Source organism: Pelobates fuscus, chromosome 8 (genome assembly GCF_036172605.1).
Source record: "Pelobates fuscus isolate aPelFus1 chromosome 8, aPelFus1.pri, whole genome shotgun sequence".
NCBI lineage: Eukaryota > Metazoa > Chordata > Amphibia > Anura > Pelobatidae > Pelobates > Pelobates fuscus.
In genome coordinates, this window is record NC_086324.1 from 43,798,625 (window position 1) to 43,806,250 (window position 7,626).

Genomic DNA, 7,626 nt, shown 5'->3' on the forward strand with positions numbered 1-7,626 from the left:
CTACCACTAAGCGTAGGAGTTAAAAAAAAAAAAAAACACATCTCTTTATGCCCAGAAAACTACACTGCTATCTAGGAATCTAATAGAATTGGTTACTATGGTTTTCTATAGTGCCGTTTTGCTACCATTTGAGGGTTTATTTCCGGTGTCGGTGCTTACATACCCAAGCCAGTAAATAACATCATGGTATAAACTTGTCACAAATGAAAATAAATGGCATTAGGCTCTAGTAAATAGATCTGTTAATATGTAAATGCACATATAGATTTGCCTTCCGGTGAATTGTCTTAACTGAATATCTCCTGTGTGATAATCATATATATATTTATATGATTACTTACAAATAGGAAGAACATACACTTTGGATTTTTTTTAGCAAGAAATCATTATCTTATTATCATATTTACGACTTTGCATATATATTTTATGTTCTGCACGATTGTACGATCTGAAACAGTAAGTTTGCTGAATACATGTTATATTCCAAACCTGTTATAATAATAATAATAATAATAATAATAATAATAACAACAACAGTTAAAGAAAGATGATATTTCTATTATTTGATATATTTTTGACTTTTAAACTTTCCTTTTAGTTTGAAAAATAGTTTTTGAGTATTTAAAAAAAAAAAAAAAGATCCATTGAGAATTGTTATGTATATATTTTCTGATACTTTTAGTCATTATTATTAGCCGATAAGGAAATAAAATCTACCTCAATTTATTCCGACTATGATAATTGACTCGTGAATAGATAAGTAATGTAACATGTCTAGGAGGATCCGATACTGTAAACTGACTTACAACACTCAGTGCCGTCTGCAAAACCCATATAGACAATCATGGCAACTCGTTGTCCACCTCTATCATTACAATACTGTTATTATGTGAGCTTGAATCTGACACTTTTTTAAGACCTTTCAAATAACCTCTTTACAATGCTTCAGTACCAAACCATTCAGGGCAAATCTCTGCTTTGTGCTTGTCAGCCTTAATAGACTAGATGTCACTTTTGCCGGCAAAAAGTGCCTGCACTTCGACTGTCACTCATTCCATGTGGTGTCAGCTGTGAGCATGGCTGGAGCCAGCTGGATTAGAGGGTAGTTACCATATATGTCAGATTACTGACAACCTGACACCCACACTTCTAAATTCCTTTTATTTGGTTTATAGCGTGATACTTAGACCTTTTTTTTAAGGTGGAATACCACACTATGTGTGTGTATAAAATAGAAAAAGTTCAGTGATGGTTTTGAATATTCACATTTATTTATACACAACACTCAGGCACTCACGAGGTTAATCTGATGTTTCTACACATTGTATCAATTCAAGCATTTTTTTATCGTATTTTTCTTATATGTTTTTTTTGTGTTGCATGCATGTTATTTTTATTTATAAGGTGATTTTTGTAGATTTGTATTTATTATTTTTTTTATAATTGCTTAAAAAATAATAATTGCGAAATGCCTGAAAAGTAAATAATAATTTAATAAGTTACATAATACTTAAAAGATCAATTAGTAAATATTTAATGTGACCAACATCTTGAAGATATTTTTTTGTACCAAAATTCATTTTTAAATTCAGTTTTATTTAAGCAGTTATTTTTGGTATTTCTTAATATATCATTTAATGTCTTTATTTTTTATTTAATTATTTGACGGGTGTCAGCGGGTGTTGTCACATGTTTTGAGTAAACAAAATCAAATCTAGAGATATTCCATGCACCAAGAATAGAGGTGTTCATCTATTTATATTTAACGTGAGTTCGAAATTAGAAACATATTGTATCAATTTCAGTAAACTGGAAGGCTCTATATGCAGAGTCATGTTTTTTTTTTTGGTTGAATGCTACTTAGCTGATATGGGCATAGACAGTGCGTAAAATAGACATCAAAGCAAATGAGGAAGGTTCAATATGTTGGTCTTCGTATTGACCGGTACAATCATTTGCTCACTGAACTAGGTCAAAATGATTCCATCCATGATAAGATTTCGATTAACCTGCTTTGAATTTTGGGATAAATAAATGTAACTTTCACTGGTATATGTTGTAGGCATTTGACAGCATCACTTATGCTAATACAATAGTCTATGAGCTGTCTCTCAATTTATTTGTCATTGACTTATTCCATACAATACAGTGTTTAAACTGCATGTCTTTGCAGTAGATATCCATAAAACAATGCAGAAAAGAGAAGTGATTTGGTAGAATTATGTTGAAGTAAAAGAAAAACTCAATTACCTTCATTATTTAGAACTTTCCCTTTTATAGCTCTAGAATCAAATATCCTAATAGCCGTGTAAATCATTACAGCGACTCTGCTCCCTAAGTATAATAAATTAGGACATTTATCTGTTTGCTCCTACATAGAATTATTTGCAACTTAACCCTCTCAATACATACAAGGATTGCTTGCTGAATACGGCGTGTTATTTTTTTTCCAACCTTATGAAATAAATTTAGTCTGGAGCACCAAAGCTCTTTATTGAGTTATTACAGATCAATATAAACACAGGAAAGGATTTTTGTGGCAGTCTCTCTGTGTATTGTGAATGCAGAAGCATAATTGAACAAAATAAATGTGAGAGTGTCTGAGATTTCTCTATAATTTGTAATCAAGACGGCGATTTTCTTTTAACTCGGAAATTCATGATTCTATAAAAACCTTTTTTTTTTTTTAAGGAATAACAGGTCTTAGCATTGGCCAGACTTTTCAGTTTATGTTTAATGATGGTCTGACCAAGGGAAAAACTTTTCATCCAATTTATCCTCAAGAACAGTTCATTTACTGTCCATATATGTCTTGTAAAAGGAAATTAGGACAAGAAACGAGATACAAGAACATGCTAAATAGTTATGGAATGTAGGTGGGAATCTTGGCAATGACACATAAACAAAAAAACAAGTCCTGCGCTCACTCCCATCACTCCTGGGCAGCAGTAACGACCACAGTACACATCAGCGCCAGTACATACAGTAAAAACCAAAGAAAAAGTTACCTGCGCTCTCTCCTAAATCCCTATGTATATTTACACAAATGGAGGTCATTTAGTTACTCCAATGGCCATTGGAGGGAATGCCCGCCTGCCAATGTCAAGGCAGAGCCCCCTAGGCAGGTCCTACACTGACCTTTCACCTTGCTTCCTTAAGCTTCTTGCAAAGATATCTCTGAGACAGAGAGGGGTATTTTTTATATACACCCCTATATACTTATTGACCCTTAATAGGGAACACATGGGATGGGCGGCAGCATTGTAACATAGCTGTTCCCTATTAAGGGTTAATAAGTATATAGGGGTGTATATAAAAAACACCCCTCTCTGTCTCATTAGAGATATCTTTTGCAGAAGCCCAAGGAAGCAAGGTGAAAGGTCAGTGTAGGAACCCACCCGAGGGGATCTGCCTTGACGTTGGCAGGCTGGCATTGCCTCCAATGGCCATTGGAGTAACTAAATGACCTCAATTTGTTTAATTATACATAGGGATTTAGGAATGACACATAAACAACACAGGGTCAGAGCTCTAGTGCAATGGGAACTCGTTTTTGGAGAGGTAACTAAGTACAATAATTTTTACAGTAAGGAGAGGAACACTCACACAGACCACTGGATATTTTAAAATTGCTGATAAGCAAATTATGCGTTTTACTTTGATGTTTTTGCTGCCCAGGATTAAATTCCATAGAGGTTTTTATAATGCTCTGCCTCCCCCTTTACAAGAGGCAGACATCATTCGGACAGACTGGCAAGCTGCCAGAGGTGGGCTAGTATATTAATAGCCAACCCCAACCTCTAATGAGCTCGGAATGATTAAATTGCTATCTTTGTGTGTGTGTGTGCTGTATGTGTGTAATTAAACTGGATTTTAATTGTTCAGATTGTGGTGTTTGCTAGTTATACCTCCACATCTTCATTCCGTTCTATCCACAGTACAGTAAGCAGATATTGGGGCTACAACCTACAGAACAGAATCAATAAATGGGATTTAATAGAAAAGTATTCATTTTTAAACTTTTACTAGTAAAAATATTTACTTTTTCCAAAATACTGTTATTTCTGTATTGTGGCTTAACCATATACATACAAAGGTTCATTTTATGTTTGTATTATTTTTATGTTTTTAAGCAATACATAGCATTTATATGCTTTGATATGCATGTAATACCCACACATACATGGTGAAATATAGAGAAGCAAGATAGAGGCTGATAATAAAGTCATCGTATGCCATGGGCACAAGGATTACAATGACTGATCCCGTCTGTACTTTGAACACTTTGCCTAGCAATAGTAAGTAGAGTGGGTGGGCCGTTATCAGGAACACATTATATGTTGATACAGCATCCTAGGATACACATTTAGCCACTTTTGCAAGAAATGTAGGAGTGGAAGGTGGGATGATGTGAGTTATATAATGCACAAGTAGAGATGGCGGAAGTGTGGAGTTTCAGGACATGAGTTTTAGGACATAACCCCAATATAGGATAATAGCCTTACTATCTGGAGACTTTGCACCCCACCACTCATGTATAAACTGAGCAGTGCTGGTCAGCACCTGGATACATATATTTGCCTCTCTATTAACAAAAGATAACTTTGTAACATATTTACTTTTAAAGAAAACCTGCCGTACCAGGTTCGACGTTCGCTATAACAGCTCCTAAAGCACTCTATATATAATGTATCGAAAGGTAAATTATACATTTAGTTACATTGTGAGCTGTTATCCTTTCACTTACATTATACCCCTCACTCCAACATCTCCACGACCGGAGGTCCATAGGTGTTGTATTATTGAGATACCCTTGCTCAGGCCTCCCCTCCTCCTATGCGATTGGCTTTACTTGAGGCAGAGGATTCCTCTTTAATAACACCAACAGGCTGTCTTCACTGCTAGCATATCAGTGTCAGAATGCAAGCATGAGAGGTACGTGTTCGGGGAATATCAGTGTGATGGAGTGCAACAATATCACCTAATGGAGGTTATTCCTGCTCTCCACTGTTGTTCAGTCTTGACGTAGGCCTCAATATCTCCTGCATAGACAGGTCTATACCAAAGATTGACTGATACCTGGGAGAATGATCACATTTTTAAAGAGCTTTCTGTTGCAATCTATACATTTTCTTGCACTTCTGCTAGCAAAAAGTGCAGATGAAACTGAATGCATTTCTTGGATTGGGGGGTTTAACTGTATTAACAATGAATATTCTACCCAGACTTCTACTTCTATTCCATGCCTTACCTATTAGGGTGACGAGGGTAGACCTTAACATTTTACAGAACATTTTACAGAAAGTGATAGATACTTTTATATGGAAGGAAAAGAGACATAGACTGGCTAGAAACGTATTATACATTATCAAGTCTAGGGGGGCCTCAGTCTCCCTAATCTCATCCTTTATTATGATGCTGCACAACTTTCTCAGATGGTAATGTGGCATGCACCTCCTGGGAAAAGCAGATGGGTGGATCTAGAGGCTGGCATAATGGACTCAGAATTACCATCTTTCAATATGTGGTTTGACAGGTCCTCGAAGGCTATAATTCGTACTACATGTCCTTCCATCAATAACTCACTAACCATATGGAATTGAGTGAGGGCCAAATACGAGTTAGGTAGTACCCCTTCCTTGATATCCCCAGTCTTACATAATAGAAAGTTCACTCCGGGCATGAGGCCATATGTCTTTCACAATCTCAAGGAGGCTGGGATCCAAAGGTACCTGCATCTGTGGCAGAGGGGCTCATTTGTAAGTTTTGAACAGATTAATCAAGCAGCCATTTAAATTCATAGAAACATAGAAACAAGAATGTGACGGCAGATAAGAACCATTCGGCCCATCTAATCTGCCCAATTTTCTAAATACTTTCATTAATCCCTGGCCTTATCTTATAGTTAGGATAGCCTTATGCCTATCCCACACATGCTCCTTTAAACTCCTTTACTGTGTTAACCTCTAACACGTCAGCTGGAAGGCTATTCCATGCATCCACTACCCTCTCAGTAAAGTAATACTTCCTGATATTAATTTTAATCCTTTGACCCTCGAATTTAAGACTATGTCCTCTTGTTGTGGTAGTTTTTCTTCTTTTAAATATGGTCTCCTCCTTTATTGTATTGATTCCCTTTATGTATTTAAATGTTTCTATCATATCCCCCCTGTCTCGTCTTTCCTCCAAGCTATACATGTTAAGATCCTTTAACCTTTTCTGGTAAGTTTTATCCTGCAATCCATGAACCAGTTTAGTAGCCCTTCTTTCAACTCTCTCTAAAGTATCAATATCCTTCTGAAGATACGGTCTCCAGTACTGCGTACAATAATCCAAGTGAGGTCTCACCAGTGTTCTGTACAATGGCATGAGCACTTCCCTCTTTCTACTGCTAATACCTCTCCCTATACAACCAAGCATTCTGAAAACAAATTGTCCACTTGGGCCTTTAAAGTGAAATACACTTTGAATTCCTGATCATTTTCACTTTAGTGAATAACCCTGTTGGGTTTACACAACTGCTTGTCTCCATGATTAAACCTCATATAATCTCATCAGTGAATAAAACTGTACATATGGGGGCTGCTAAATTTGAGTGCCATGCTCAAATTCAATCACCTTATACATGTTGGTGCACCCCAGATGAGACTTGAACCCACAATCCCTGGCTTAGGAGGCCAGTGCCTTATCCATTAGGCCACTGGGGCTTGATTTCCATGGAGTTTTTCCAATATATCCAGATAAGCAACTTTGAAAACTCGTCAGGCATAAAGGCAGCTGCAGCAGCTCCCCTCACGACATTTAAACACCTCTGTAATGTGGGGGAATATCAAAAAGACCTCATGTCCCTTCTTTATAAACGTTTATGTCCAGAGCCATCTGCATGGGGATGCTTGAAGTACATAGATCACTAGGAGACAGACTAAGAAGAGTTGTTTGAGAGGGGTGTGAGAGGGAAAACGGGAGGCTGCATCTAAAATCTTGGTATACCTATTATCTCAGGAACAAATGTTTAACATTTTGTTCTGATGGAATGTTACCCCAATTTTCCTGTACAGGATCGGGAGAAATCCGACAAACCTATGTTGGTGTTTGTGTGGCCAACATGGAACGTTTCTCCACATGTAGTGTTATTGTCTCAAGTTGCATTAATTTTAGAAAGGGGTGTGGGATATTGCAGCCAAAGCCTTCCAGAGGCCTGTCAAACTTTTTCCCTAGGTATTTTTACTATCTTGTCCAATCGACGAGATGCTGAAACATACCCAAAAATTACTTAACCCCTTAAGGACACATGACGTGTGTGACATGTCATGGTTCCCTTTTATTCCAGAAGTTTGGTCCTTAAGGGGTTAAAGGAACACTATAGTTACCTAAATTACTTTAGCTAAATAAAGCAGTTTTAGTGTATAAATCATTCCCCTGCAATTTCACTGCTCAATTCACTGTCATTTAGGAGTTAAATCACTTTGTTTCTGTTTATGCAGCCCTAGCCACACCTCCCCTGGCTATGATTGACAGAGCCTGCATGAAAAAAAAAACTAGTTTCACTTTCAAACAGATGTAATTTACCTTAAATAATTGTATCTCAATCTCTAAATTGAACTTTAATCACATACAGGAGGCTCT

General features: G+C 36.7%; 1 non-coding gene across 1 annotated transcript; it reads right to left on the reverse strand.

The window, feature by feature from the left end:
* Positions 1-6,634: 6,634 nt before the first annotated feature.
* On the reverse strand, positions 6,635-6,707 carry TRNAR-CCU (transfer RNA arginine (anticodon CCU)). Its single transcript has one exon. It is a non-coding gene; the product is annotated as a tRNA-Arg (tRNA).
* Positions 6,708-7,626: the final 919 nt, after the last annotated feature.